Below are 15,641 nucleotides of genomic sequence, written 5' to 3'. Positions count from 1 at the left end.
AGAGTTTCTGAACTGTGATGTCTAAGCTGAGCGCTGAATGATAAAAAAAGCGTTAACTAACTAGGCAAGCATAGTTAACTATGAGGAGATGAAAATATGGGTTAGTTACCATATAATTGAAGGAAAAAGCCTTGAAATATGAAAATTCAAAAGTGATTAAAAGTCCTAGCAATTAATTCTAAATCCCTGACTAATCAAAATTAATTAAGGAACCACGGAGCTCATTTATCTTGGGACTTTTTCCAACATTCAATTTATGCTAAAAACAATTGCTATTTTATAAAGTGAATATTCATTAGGGAATTCTGATCAAGGATGGAGAAATGTAGATTATGATTAGGACAAATGTGGTGCTAACAGTTACTATAAATACACTCACAACTACACAACCTTTTAAAATTGAAACAGGATTTAACATTTCTATATTTTGAATTTGAATATGAAAGGAAGGGAACGTTTTCATTATTTGTAGATAAACAAATAAAAATAATTTTTTCATAATAATTTTTAAGGTAACAGGCTTATAACATGGTATAGGTTTCAGGTGACAGTAAAATCAAACATCTATATTAAAAGTAACTATTATTTTATACTGAAATCTATATAAACCTGCAAAATTTGAAAAGTAAACAAAATTATTTAAAAAGCAAATAGAAATGAACAATTACCTATCAACCAAAGTTTATATGTTTATAAATTTAAATGTCAAATTAAAAATGATCATATTTTATATGCAAATATGTTAAATTTTGATTATTCAGATACGGACATAGCTTCAATTAATAAACCATATAATTTTGAAGTTGCTGTATTTAGAATATATATTTTTGCATAAGAAAATAGTAGCATTGCTATTTTGTATTATTGTTGAACTTTGATGATTACATTTTAGAAAATGAAAAATTGCGATATTCTAACTCTGCCACTTAATTTTACGGAAAACGTGAGCTTTCGTTGTATAAATGGTAATAAAGAATATGGATTTTCTAATGTTCTGATCGTTATTGAGAATAACATAAAACATGTTAAGCTAATATAAAACATAGATAATGTGGCTTAATAGAATTAGCTGAGTAATGAGAATATTAATAACTGTTAGATTAAAAATGTTTGATTATCCCTTATGAGTTTATTATATACTAACTTCTTAATTTTCCATTTTAGTTCACTAGAGTAGTTTTTTTCTCCTCTAATTACACTGAAAATTCCCAAATGGTCTGGGAGACAACAAAGGAATAATACACAAATATGACGATTTATAAGGTAGCAACAAAAATATTTCATCTAGAGGACAATGCAGAGGATCAGTTACTAATTAATAAACTTTCTGCACTAACGAGCTCGTCTACAGGGGGGCTTGTGACTTAGATCTGGTCAATTGTATTTCTCATCTCTTTTTCCTCAGTGATGGGTCCAGATGATTTGTGTGTGATTCAAAACATTTTACCCCCACTTCCCACATGTAGGCTTGTGACGTGAGAGAGGGTCATTTTCTTCTTCTTTCTACAATTGTAAGATTGAAGTTTGGAGCTGCTGCTGGCCATCTGTTCTCATGTGAAGTTAGTCTGTCTAAGATAACGTAATCACAAGTGAAAGTAGGGTGGGGGATAGAAGGGTGGTGGAGAGGCTGCCAGACAACATTGAATTCCTGAGGCCAGCAGAATCTGAAGCAGCCCGTGACAGTAGGTTTGTTGGTTCTACAAGCCAACACTGTGATTTGTTTCTTCATTAAAACCAAGCTCAAAATTTTTGACAGGTGAGGTCCATCAATTTTTTTATTATAAATTTTATTTTTATATTCCCCATACAATTGCGACCTCCTTATTTTGACCCCAATTCCTCCCCTACCGAGGTCCATCAATTTTTAAAGGAGTAGATCATTTCTACACTATTTAGTGACTTTAGAGATCGTCCCAACTCAACCTGGTATCAAGATTTCTATAGTTTTCCCCAAATATATACTATATATTAGGCAAATCCCACTGATGAATAAAGGCAAGAGTTTAAATATTAGTAAATCAAGCCAAGCACAATACAAATAATTCGACATCTCTGACGGAGTTTTAAAAGTAATTCTACACCGAAAGTTTATTAACACAGTCAATCATATTCATAGCCAAAGAAAAAGTTTTCAATCATCTTGATAATGACTGTTATATAAAATGTGACTGCCTTCCACATCAGCAAAAAAAGTTATTAAATAGACTGAGAAATTTTCCACGTTATAAGGAATAGCTAGCTTGAATTAATAGGTATTCTTACAGCCAATGTTGAAATATCAGCAAGATTTATATTAAATTCTGGAGCAAGAAATGTCTTACAAGTTATAGTGCATTGAATTAGACAAGGAAACAAAACAGGAAGTAATAGAAAAGCTGAGAACGAGTCTTTTTATTTCCAGACAACATCATTACATAGATGGAAAGCTCCAAACAGCAAACTAAAAAACAATTTTGGATTGAAAAAGAAATATATGAAGGAAAATAGTCAACACTGAATAGTTAACAAGTAGAATAATTAAGTCAGAAGGGAAAAGACAAATACTGGATGGTTTCACTTAACTGTGGACTACCGAGAAACACAACAAAGACTCAGCCGGAACCAAAACAGTAACAAGCTCTAGAAACCTGACTGTAGAACTGAGGCTACCAGAGCGGGAGGGGTAGGGGTGGGGAGGGGTCCAATGCACCCCAATGGAGAACTATGGGTGCCTTGGGGTGGGTGTGATGTGGTGACATATATCGGTAGAGGTGGAACCCTCTACTTCTAAATCATATGCAGTATTGTAAACCAGTGTTACCATGATTAAAAAAAATAGATATTTAAATAAATGCATCACAACAACAAAAAAATAAGAGATAGCATTTGTAATAAAATCTATTTTATGAATTTCCCAACAACAAAAAAAATGTATTAGTTTACATTTTTTCTTTATTTTTTTAAAGATTTTTTAAAAAGATTTATTTATTTATGCATACAAGAATTGGGGTACAGGCCAGAGGTGCAGGGGCTGAGAGGATTCACCAGAGACAGAGTGGGGAACAGAACAGGTAGACTGACCAAAACACACTCTTGAGGGGAGCAGCAGGGAGACAGGAGAGGTCTGCTGCCCCATGTGGGTAACTCCCTGGCAAGCTGGGGATTGAACTCGTGCTGCAGTGGCTGCTGACAGTTTCATAGTGCTGAGACTTAACCTCTTGCACCACCAGAGAGGCCCTAGGTTACATTTTGTCTACTATTTATTATATTACTACATAGAATGCTCATCTCTGAACACAGATTGCGGTAGCTGGATTCATTAATGGCTCCTATTAATGGTTTCCCTGTATCTACATTGCTTTTTGCAGCACAGTTTAGTGTCTCCTTCCTCCACAATTCTGACCCAGCCACGCTGTCTTGCTTTGGCCAAATGGTTAACCAATGTGATTTAAATGCAGACCCGACACACTAGGTCTCAAATCCTTGTTCTTCCTTTTTCTTGCTTCTCTGTGATTACCTGCTTGCGTGAGCATGAGCAATAGAAGAGACACGTGATGAGAGACAATTAGAAAAAAACTCAAGTATCCTAACCAAGGCCACGCTAGACCAGTATATAGCCACCTTACCCACACCCACGAGCACCTGGACACAACCCCAGAGTCTCTTCTCCATCCCAGTGTTAACTGTGGGTGCATGTGATTCATCAGCCGTCATCAGAAAGCAACCTAGCCGAATTGAGGGCTTGTAAACAATAATACTTTCTTAGTGTTTTAAGTCACTGAATTTTGGGGCCTTTTCTTCTATATCAATGGGCTACTTTAAACACAGATAAATAAATTAGAAAAGACTTTGGGTCTTTGGGGAAAGGTTTTTTAATCGGTTATAACTGGCTCATAATGTTGAAAATAAACAGGCAGGACAATCAATCAAATTAGAAACACATGTCAGCTATAAACTGCATTACATTTGAGATGACTCAAAGATGTTGTAAGTACAGAGACCATTCTTTATAAGTCTGACCTAATGGTAGAATGGAAAAAAGTAAATTAGTAGTATAATGATAAAGCTCTATTTGGCTAGGTAAAAATAAAAATCTTGCATTCCAAAAAGATCTCTTTGGGGGAAAATCTTAACCTTGTTTTGTACTTAAAGCAACTTCCCCAAGGACACTCAGGGGAACCATGGGAATCAAGAGGTTCCGAGGAATCTCCTTCAGACTCTCACTGGAGCAGAACAATCTTCCACACTGCACTGAGGGGGAAGAGGAAAGCTCTGTTTTGCATTTTCCTCGAGTGTGCTCTGTCACGCTGTCATTGGCAGACTGATCTATTTCCAAATTGGCACTCAGTACATTTCCAGGAAGTGCAAATTTTCTTTCTTTCCCTTTAGCAGGCTCCTTTATCCCAAATCGGGGATTCATGTGTGGGCTTAATAAACACTCCACAGCTCACAAGCCTGGAGACACCTGCATGTCGACCTTGCATATTCAGGGAGTCGGCAAGTGACTGGGGCGCAGCTGCTTGCTCTGTGCTGGCCAATCCAGCTGGCCCCCACGGCAGAGCCTCCCTCTTTCTTGCTTCACACTTGCTGCCTTCCTTACTGCATGTCCTGGGCAGGACTGCTTGTCTGCAAACCAGAGTTGAAAGGTAAAGTGGCGCCATTCCATCTGAGACAAAAGAGGAATTTTAGAGATAATGAAGACAGTCAATATGACTCCTTTGGAAATAGTTACTGGTTCCAGTAGTCACTCTGAAGGGGATCTGTTGATGATATTGTAGAGCTTATCATTGCTTTTTTAGAGCAGAGGTGGGAGATGGTTTCTGGTTTTCTGAATTAGCAATCTACCTTCGACAAAAGAAATTTCATTCAGTTATGATGTGTTCATGGCCTTATCCTTGAACTTCCAGCATGTGATTAAGATGCATATTTTAGGCCTCTGAAAAATAAGGATATTATTGCTTTCTAAGTCATTCTTGGTGTATTAGTTTCCTGTGGCTGTAATAACAAAGTACTAAAGACTTGACACTTAAAATAACATTTATTTTTTTTACAGCTTCATAGACTTGATGCCGAGCACCATGGGGATGTATTTGTCCCTGGTTTCAGAGAAACGGAGACCTGAGATAAAGGTGTCATCAGTCGTGTGTCCTTTACGGGAGATCTAGGGGACAATCCTTCGATGGCTCTTCAAGCTTCTGGTGGTGGCTGACATTCCTTGGCTGTGGCTGTATTGCTCCAGTCTCTTCTTCTATCTTCACTTATCGTGTGTGTGTGTTTTGTGTGTGTGTGTGATCTTTCTATGGCTCTTTCATAAGTACGTGTGTACCAGCATTGTGGGACCCACCCAAATAATCTTGGATAATCTCCCCATCCACACCCTTAAGTTAATCACATCTGCTAAGTCCCCTTTCTCCAACATGGTACCATCATTTGCAGATTCCAGGAATTAGGATCTGATGCCTTTGGGACCACTGTCAACCCACTACACTTGGTAAACATACCACCACTGTTAACTATGTGAAATTATTTAAGATGTCAGATCATCATTCAATTTGGTAGATGTAGCACTCATCATTTTAAAGATGGTAATATGAAAAAAAGGGAATAAATTTAAAATATGTCCTTGGACAAATGGCAGAGATGTGTATAAGGCAAGAAGAAAATTGAATTTGTGAATGAGGGTATGTGGAACAGCAAGGGAGGCAGAGAAGAGAGAGAAGCCAAGAGATTAGCTTCTGAAAGCACTCAAATAATTCCCATTGCTAAGGAAACCACTTCACAATTTCCTGCCTCCTTCTCAGTTCTCAACAGCTGCTTTACTTATAATTTGGCTTCACTGAAGGACTTTAATTGCTAGGTGAAGGAAAGCCACAGTGCCCAACTTAGAGTGGAAAGAAAAATTATGGGGATGCAAAATACCATAAAAACAAATTATTTAACATAATTGGTAAAGCTGATCCATTTAGAAAGGAGGTTTTGCTCATTTCTTCCTCTCTAAAGGTACCCTCTTGATGGTGGTGAAGTTGTTTAAAGCGATTGCTTAAAACTGGTGCTTCTAAGTTGTCTGTGGGCAAAAATGTTGAATTAAGCAATAATGTTAATTCATGGTCCTCAGCAAAACTGCCCAAAGGATATTTTGTTGCTGGTGTTCTTTTCCTCCTGTGAAGTCTTTTACCAAAAGAAGTTAAAATGAATGTTCTGTGGAATAGTCTCAAGTGTCTCTGGAATGAATGGGAAGAAAATCATCAAAGTATGCCTATAGCCAAGATTTTGCTCATTCTATAGGAAGCCAGTTCTATCTTGGGCTCAATCACTAGAATTTTATCAAAATTTTCCTTGGGGCCTCGCTGGCGGTGCAAGGGGTTAAGCCCCACACTATGAAGCAATCTGCAGCCTCTGCAGCACGAATTCGATCCCCGGCCGGCCAGGGAGAACCCACATGGCGCAGCAGACCTCCTCGGACTTGCCCGCTGCTCCCCTCAGCAGTGTGTTTCAGTCAGTCTGCCTGTTCTGCTCCCCACTCTGTCTCTGGTGAATCCTCTCACCCCTGCCTCTCTGGCCTGTACCCCAGCTCTTGTATGCATGAATAAATAAATCTATAAAAAATAAAAAAAAGATCCTTTTCCTCTGCTCTACTTTCTCAGCTTCCTTTTTGTTTATATCTAGCAAGTTCACCTTAGTCTGGTGTCTCACCCCTTCCTGTCCTGCCTCCAGCACTACAGGAAGTTTTAATCTCTCTTTCCATCCCATTTTTCTGCCAACAGATCAATGTTGTTCCTTTTAACTAAATTTTACAACATAAAGGGCCATTGTAGAAATTAATGATGGCAAACTATTTAAAGCTCTTCTTAAACATATAGACACAATTATTTTTTTAAAAAAAGATTTATTTGTGCATACAAGAGCTGGGGTGCAGGCTAGAGGTGCGGGGGGGGGTGAGAGGATTCACCGGAGAGAGTGGGGAGCAGAACAGGCAGATTGAGTGAAATACACTGCTGAGGGGAGTAGCGGGGAGACAGGAGAGGTCTGCTGAGCCATGTGGGTCACTCCCCTGGCCGGGGATCGAACTGGTGCTGCAGTAGCTGCAGATAGCTTCACTGCTGATGCTTAACCCCTTGTGCCACCAGGGAGACCCTATTCTGGTTTTTTACCAAGTGGAAACTCAAGATGATCTGGCACAATCTACCTCCTGGTTAACAGTAGCAAACTTAACTGTTTCTGTACGAGCAGCACATGATACAACTTTCTGCAGTGATGGGAACTTTCACTTAAGCTACAGCCACTGGCGGTGGGTTGTCCTTGAACACCTGTTCAAGGCTGGTGCGACTGAGGAACTGATATAAAATTGTATTGAATTTTAGCTAATTTAAATTTAACCAGTAACATGTAGTAGTGGCTATTGTTTTGGACACTGGTGGACTGCACTGGTATTATTTCATTCACTTTTTTACAATATTTTTGGTTATCTTGCCACCTTTCACCCATTGAGAGCAAAGTAAGCAAAAGCATCTGTTTGTATTTCAAAATATGTTTCAAACCTGAAAACAGACTCAACATGTATTTGGGAAAGGAACTTAGGGCAGTGCTGTGCATATTGCTGACTTTTGATAGTTACTCAAGTAATCAATAAATTGATAAACCTATTAATTTAGGTCATTGGTAAATGATGGATGCAGCAATAAGAGAGATGAAGTTACTGCTTAGTTAAATTCACACATGTCTATTCATTCACAACTAATACATCCTGATGATTAAATTGTTTGTTCTTTTTTTTTTTTTTTTTACTTTCTAAAGTTGGTCCTTGTCTCTGCAGAGACCATAACTCTCAGGAAAGTGACAGACACAGGTTAAGGACAGAGACCAAGTCCATTGTAGGACAGAGCTAGGAACAAGATCATGTTAACTGGAAATAAAGTCTCAATGATAGTTAGACAAAGCGTTGGTTAGATAAAGTGAGAATTTGAACGTGAGAAGCTATCTATTAGATTTTATTCTGTGAGAGCTGTTCAATAAATACAAGTTTGAATTTCATTTTTATAGGTAGGTCAGTGAGTCACTGAGGTTAAAATTATAATTATTGTTTTTTTAAAAAAGATTTATTTATTTATATAAGAACCGGGGTACAGGCCAGATGCGCGGGAGGGTGAGAGGATTCACCAGAGGCAGAGTGGGGAACAGAACAGGCAGAAGGTCCAAAGTGCACTGCTGAGGGGAGCAGCGGGCAAGACAGGAGAGGTCTGCTGTGCCATGTGGGATTCTTGCTGGCGGGCCGAGATGGAACCCACACTGCAGAGGCTGTGGACAGCTTCACAGTGAGGCGCTCAACTGCCTGTGCCACCAAGGAGGCCCAAAATTGTAATTATTCTTGACAGGGGTGGATTCTATTTCTAAGCTGTCCTGGCCTGCAGATAGGCTGATGTTGAGGAAGGCGATGCAGGATTGAATCTTCCTTTCTAAAGAATGCATAAGAAGACGCAGAGTTTGGGTGCCCTTTGGAAAATATTCTCTATCTGCCTCCTTGGTCATCCATGGAGTGAAAAGACCAGCTTGACCCACAGACATCACATTTTGCACAGCTGTTTCATACATCAAGCCTATGCAGATGGTCTTGCTCTCCTGCCTGCCAGAGCAGGGAGAAGTCATTTTCCAGAACATTTTATAGCCCTTTCCTGGTCATCTGGGAGAGCCTGTGGTATAGGAAAACATGGTTCTAGCCCATCATTTCAAGAGCATCTGAAAAATCACCCTCACTGCAGAGTCTGTCCACATCTGCTGGAAAGCCAGGTTGGGAGTGTGTTCATCTTGCCTGTGCTTTCCTAAGCTCCCTGTCCCTGCCCAGATCTCAGCTGCTCATGAATTACCCCCTTCAAGTCATTAAAAGCTGAAGACAGTATTCATGTTATCACTCTTTTGGTGTCATGTTCTTATTCTGTTCTTTTTTCATAAATAAGACAGAATGGTCTATCATAGATTGGAAACTTCTAGAGGGCAGGATCACACCTTCCTAATCATTTAAATGCCATGTCAACTTTGGCATCACAAAAGCTTAAACATTAAAAAATGCTGCTGTTGAATGAGAGGGTGGAGGGAGCATTTCTTCTTTAAAAATCGACATCCGTTAAATTACCATCTCCAACACTACTTGGGAAAAGTTGAAATATTTTGCAGATGCTGAATGAGGAAAATAAAGGAAGGAATCTGGTGTTTAGCAATGCATGCAGCTGCTTCTGGAAACATGCTGAGCCTGGAAAAGTGTCATTCCCCAGGGAGAGGCCAGTGAGGAGGGCAAAGAGCAGAGAACCTGCAACACCTGCTTTTACTCTCTTTAAAATTATTGTGTTGCAAAGCCATCTAAAGAATTAAATTTCCTAATCTGAAATCCTGGGTTTGCTGTGCATGTTTCTGCTTGCTTCATTTTCACTGTATATTAAAAAACTGACACCATGTGTTGCTTATTTTAAATTGTGAATATGAGGCAGGGGTGAAAAATAACAGAAACAATGTTTTTGTTTTTTTTTTAACACATATTCACTCTTTTTCATTTACCAAATCACTCCAGGTTCCCTCACCCCCGTAGGGGTAGAATCCGCCACTCTTTCCTATTAGCCATCCTGAGATTTGGAGGCTTTTCCTCAGATATCAGTGCCCCTGAACTTTGGAAATTAACAGTTAGTTCCCATTCTGGTTTTAATAAAAGAAGTGAAAATGAAAGTTAATTGCTCTTCCATTTAAGACTTTCTGAGCATAATTCATAAATGTCTTTTCCATAATACAATAAGATCACCAATTAATTTTGTGAAAGCCCCAAAGAGACTCTGTCATATTATTCTTTAACCTGTTTTGTCCAGGTAATGAAGGGTAATTGACCTTTAAAATTCAGCATTTGTATAAGGAAAAAAAATAATGACAATACCCTGAGTTTTATTTGAAAACTCTAACCAAGTGGGTTAAGTCACATTTTATAGTAAAGAAGTATTATTAGTACAGAGAAAAGTCACAAATTCCAATGAAATCCAGCTTTCAGTTTTGTATTAGTTGTATATACACACACGTACACACACAACATTTTATATATAGACCCATTACCTACATATATTGTTTTCTGGGGCTTTTATAACAAAGCACTACAGAGTGGGTGACTCCAATAGCAGAAATTTATTACCTCATACTTCAAGGTATCAAGGCCAATGGAATGAGGGAAAGTTTTTAATGCAAATATTATGAGATGAGGGCCTCCCCGGTGGTGCAGCGGTTGAGCGCTGGGTTGCGAAGCTGCCCGCAGCCTCTGCAGCACCGGTTCGATCCCCGGCTGCTCTCCGGCCACCGGAGGAGGGTCCCACATGGCGCGCAGACCTCTCCTGCCGCCCGCTGCTCCCCTCAGCAGTGTCCTTCGGTTCTCCTGCCTGCTCTGCTCCCCGCTCTGGCTCTGGTGAATTCTCTCACCCTCCCGCGCTTCTGCTGTACCCAGGGCTTGTATAAACAAAACAAACAAACAAATAAGTAAATAAATAAAACATGCCTCTATAAAATAAATAAAAAAAAGAAATATTATGAGATGCATATGCCTTTAACTTTTTCTGGAAAGTAATTTGACACTAATTATTACAAGTGTACATACATACATACATAGGCCCTTTTTTGGGGGGAGACACTATCCATGGGTCTCTCGTCTCTCTGTCCTTCCTGAAAGCAGGGAGGTGGGTTGCCTTTGTAGCAAACTCTCTGCCAGCACCAGCACAGAGAGCCCACTGCTCGTTCCAGAGTCCAGTCCTTGAGTTTGGGCTCCTCTGTGAAACCTAATCCCCCCGGGGTGCTGCTCTCTTCCCATCTGTGAGACCTGGGCCTTGGGGGAATGTGGCAAATGCTGATACTGTGGCCACAGCTATTGCTCTAAGTAATGAAATGTCCTCTGTTCTTACCCTGAGTCTCGTGTCCCCAGTCCGCTTCTGTGAAAATGTGTCAGGCTACCTTGGTAACGTGTAAAGTAAGCTAAGAACCTCAGACTCCACTGTTCTTGACACCAGTGGCCCAGCAATCACATTTTTAAGAACTAGAAGAAGAACGAAGGCCATACGGGGTGATGGCGAGGTAAGGTTAAACTAATCCTGGAAATCATCTGAATATTCCTCCTGTGGAAACGGAACTGTTCGTGCTCTGGTTTACCCTTGAAGAGGCATTGAGATGGAGTTGAATTTATATCTTTGGAAACTGAGGGCAATATACATACATACATACAATATACATACATACATTTTTTTTTTTTTGTATAAGAAAAGCAAGTTGTAAGTGATGAGGATGATCCCATTTTTGTAATTGAAAATCAAATGAAACTGAAACTGTGAGTGTAGGTGTGTGGTTTAAACCTCAAAAGAGGGATCTTCTGGGTGATTCTTCCCTCATTTAGTCACTAGAGTCACCTACCTTTTCTCCTTAGTACGTGAACAAATTAATTTCTGATCTAGGTCATAATTACATTACATAATTAACATATTTAACACTATTTATTGTGGCAGAAACTGCTTGTTTTTAATGCCACTGTTCTTTCTTTCTTTCCTTTAATTATTTATTTTTGCATAGAAGAACTGGGGTGTAGACCAGAGGTGCAAGGATTCACCAGAGACAGAGTGGGGAGCAGAACAGGCAGATCTACTGAAATATGCTGCTGAGGGAGCAGCTGGGAGACAGGAGAGGTCTGCTGCGCCATGTGGGTAGCTCCCTGGCTGGGGATTGAAGTTGGGCCATAGCAGTGATAGTGCTGAGACTTAACCCCTAGGCCACAGGGAGGCCCTCTTTATTTCTATTCTGCCTCTCTGCTGACATAACCCCAACAGTGGCGGGAAACCCTACCAGCAAGAAATACATTGTTTTGCTTCTTTTCCTTTCAACTGGATGGAGTCTTCTCACTCAGTTCCTTCCCTCATCTGCAGCCTGGAACGCCCAGACGCCAGAGATGACCACTCAGGAAGTTACGATAGAGCAGCCTACACAGTGCACCTGGGTTAGACTTTCCCACACGGGAGAGGCATAGAGTTGTACCTTATTTAAGCCAGGCTACTTTCGTTAAGCATTTGCTGTGTAAACTGACTCCTCACACGAAAGCAAGGCCCCAGTAGGCAGTGAGCGGCAGCTCTTTGTAGAACACTAGGCCAAATGCTGTCCCTGGGTCCCTGGGATTTACTCTGGAATTTGGCATCTTCATACACGTTGCTGTCCCTGTCACAACTCACTTTTTCTAGGACACATCTTGACTAAAAGCAGTTGCTTCGATGGCTTTGAATCCAGAAAGAACCTTTTCCTTACGTGCAAAGCTTTGAAATCTTTATCAGATGTGAGATGCATTTCATCTGTTTACTGTCCTGTCATAGGACTGGACTTGGTGTCAAAGTCTGTCTTTCTATATTCAACCAGTTATTACCCAAGAACATTTGTATTTTCTGGTTGCAAGTAACTTGTTTCAGGGGGTTCAGACAGCGAGGCCCATGTCAAGGCCAGACCCACTAAGCTTTTGATATCTTATGGGACACTCTGAATCTTCACAACAGCCCCAGTAGGTCCAGCAGCTTTGTAAGAAACTTGGTGTCGCTAAGAGCCCAGTTGCTGGTCAGTAGTCACTACAAAGTTAAGACATTTGCTCAGTTAAAATACTGGCACGACCTTATGCAAATCTGGTCGTCTGCCCAGAACATCCCGTACTGCACCAAGCATTCCTCCAAACTGAAATTCCAAACGCAGTGTGGTCTCCCCGAGATCCCTTTTACTTTCTGGTGGGGATCCAAAAGCTACTCCTACTCATGCTGGGTCCAGATTTCTCCTCTGTGCCTCTCAGCAGGCTGGGAGGCTGGGGGAAAAGGCACATGTGTCTGAGGCCAAAGGTGAGGTTTAAGTCTGAAATCCAACTGGGTATAGAACGCCTTGGTTTTAAAACTCCAATTTCACTTCCATCACCACCATCCAACATAGCATGCTCAAACACTGATCTGGGTTCTTTCCAAAGAAAGCAAGTGCAAGTTCAAAATGACGCATAAAGGGAACAAGTAGAGGCCCCTGGTACTTAAGCCTCCCTGGGCCTCCTCAGCATCTGCCTTGTGTTCACCAGAGCCGCTCTTGTGCCCAGAGCAGGCTGCTATGAAGTTCCCTTTGTGCTTATCATAGCTTCCTTGTACCCTCCGGCTTTTCTCTAATTCTGCCTCACCAAAACCAGCATAGCTGGTCTAATAAGAAAGTCTCCTTTAGGGCCTCCCCGGTGGCGCAGCGGTTGAGCACTGGGCTGCGAAGCTGCCCGCGGCCTCTGCAGCGCCAGCTCGATCCCCAGCTGCTCCCCGGCCACCGGAGGAGGGTCCCACATGGCGCGCAGACCTCTCCTGCCGCCCGCTGCTCCCCTCAGCAGTGTACCTCGGTCCTTCTGCCTGCTCTGCTCCCCGCTCTGGCTCTGGTGAATTCTCTCACCCTTCCGTGTTTCTGACTGTACCCAGTGCTTGTATAAATAAATAAATAAACAAACAAATCTTTTAAAAAAAAAAAAGAAAAGAAAAGAAAGTCTCCTTTACCAAACAGAGGGCATAGAAAAAAACACCAAAATAAGTAAGATGGAGAATTCTCTTTGGAGGGCCGGGGAAAAGTAGGCTGGGGGCACTTATTGATGAATCCTATTTATCCTAACACAGAGTTAATTAACTCTTCTTTCTCATGAGATTGAAAGTATCTTTATTTGATCCATCTTGAAGTCTGGATTTGAAGGCACTAGCAGATTTCATGATTGCCTAACCATCTATCACCACGGCTTCCCTACACTATAAAAGCCTTTATATATTAGAGCAAGAAAATGCAACTGTCTCCCAAAGAAGCTAAAATCAAAGGCAGCCATCAATATCATTTGTTTTCCCCCATCAGTGCCTGTGTGATGAATGGATTCTGTTCCCACAAATACAATGTACTTGTCGACAGAAGAGGTTAGAATAAAGAACTTTACATTGGATATAGAATTAGTGAATAAAAGGAATAGACCAAGAAAAATCATGAAGGAAATATCATAATTAGAAAGTAAATAGGAACCCCCAGGAACACAGTCTTCCAGCACATTCCTGCAGTTTCCCTCTCAAGAAAAGATGGAAGGGCATGGGGAGTGCTTTGGAATCAGTGCACATCAGCCAGGTCTCCAGTGAACCAGGGGAGAGTAGGGTTCTGGCAGCCGGCACATGTAAGTGAAGGCAAGCCGGGGTTAGCTCTTCCAACTGTGATTTGTTTATAAACACTGGGAGTGGGTACTTAGTACTTTTCCACTGACTGAAAACTAAGTCCATAGGCTAGAAAATGAGCAACAGCAAAGCCCACCAAGTGGGCATGATGGAGAGATTCTGCAACATAAAAGATAGAGATTACAACAGAGAAAGGGCATTCTTTAGAATAGTTTTAATGATACAATTTAAGAGGTCCTTTTTTTTTCTATCAACTAACTTCAGGACAGCATGAGCTATAAGAAATAAAAAAAAAACAAACAAACAGATGATAGAACAACAGATGGACACGGAGTTAAGAGGCAGACCTAAGTCTAAAAGAGAGACATTTACACCTCTGCAGATGCGCATGAGCACCACACCCACCTCCGTGTATCTCCAAGCCTATACAGTCTGCAAACCAACGTTACCTTGATTAAATATAACACACTTTTTTAAAAAAGAGAAGATGGAGCAAAGTTAGATGAGTATTTTTGTTTAAACAAATCCACTCACAGGGTCTGCACGTGCATCCTAGTGTGCCTTGCCTTCTTGGGATTCTGATCCTGAAGCCCTAGCATCCTCTGCGACTGTATTTGGAGATGGGACCTTTATGGAAGCAACTAATGTTTAATAAGGTCATATGAGTAGGGTTTTGCTCTTATAAGAAGCGGAAGGGACGCCAGCATGCACAGAGAAGGCCCTGTGGACACGGAGCAGGAGAGCCAACTGCACGCTGGGAGGAAATGTCTCAGCAAAAACCAGTCCCCCTGGCACCTTGACCTTGGACTGTCCAGTCTCTGGAACTGAGAAGGAATAAATTTCTGTTGTTTAAGCCACTTATTCTGTGGCACTTTGTTACTTCAGCCCTAGCAGACTAAAACAAATCTCAAGCCGTAATAGAACTGGAACTGTAGAAAATTAAGACTAATGTGGAAGAACTGTGTTCACAATCATTTTCACAATCATTTTTAGAATATCATTCACAGTAGTTCACAATCATTTTCAGAATATAGAGCAACTGAGCTAAAGAAAGGATTAGGAAGCTATAAGACCTTGGAAAGAGAGGATGGTGATTCAACATATAGATACTGGGTGTATGTTTTTTATAAGAAAAATAGGACAGAATAATAGCAAAATGGCAAATATTATAAAATATTGACAGACCTCCCTGGTGGCACAAGGGGTTAAGTCTCTGCACTATGATGCTATCGACAACCACTGCAACACTAATTCCATTCCTGGCCAGGGAGCTACCCACATGGCTCAGCAGCCCTCTCCTGTCTCCCCACTGATCCCCTCAGCAGTGGATTTCAGTCAGTCTGCCTGTTCTGCTCCCCACTCTGTCTCTGGTGAAGCCTCTCAAATACACAACCCCTCCCTGTACCCCAGCTCTTATATACATAAGTAAATAAATCTCTAACAAAGAATAAACTTAAAAAGATATTT

This window comes from Talpa occidentalis, unplaced genomic scaffold, assembly GCF_014898055.3.
Source record: "Talpa occidentalis isolate TD23 unplaced genomic scaffold, MPIMG_talOcc4v2.1 talOcc4.2, whole genome shotgun sequence".
In the NCBI taxonomy this organism is placed as follows: domain Eukaryota; kingdom Metazoa; phylum Chordata; class Mammalia; order Eulipotyphla; family Talpidae; genus Talpa; species Talpa occidentalis.
Note: the sequence above shows the minus strand (reverse complement) of the source record.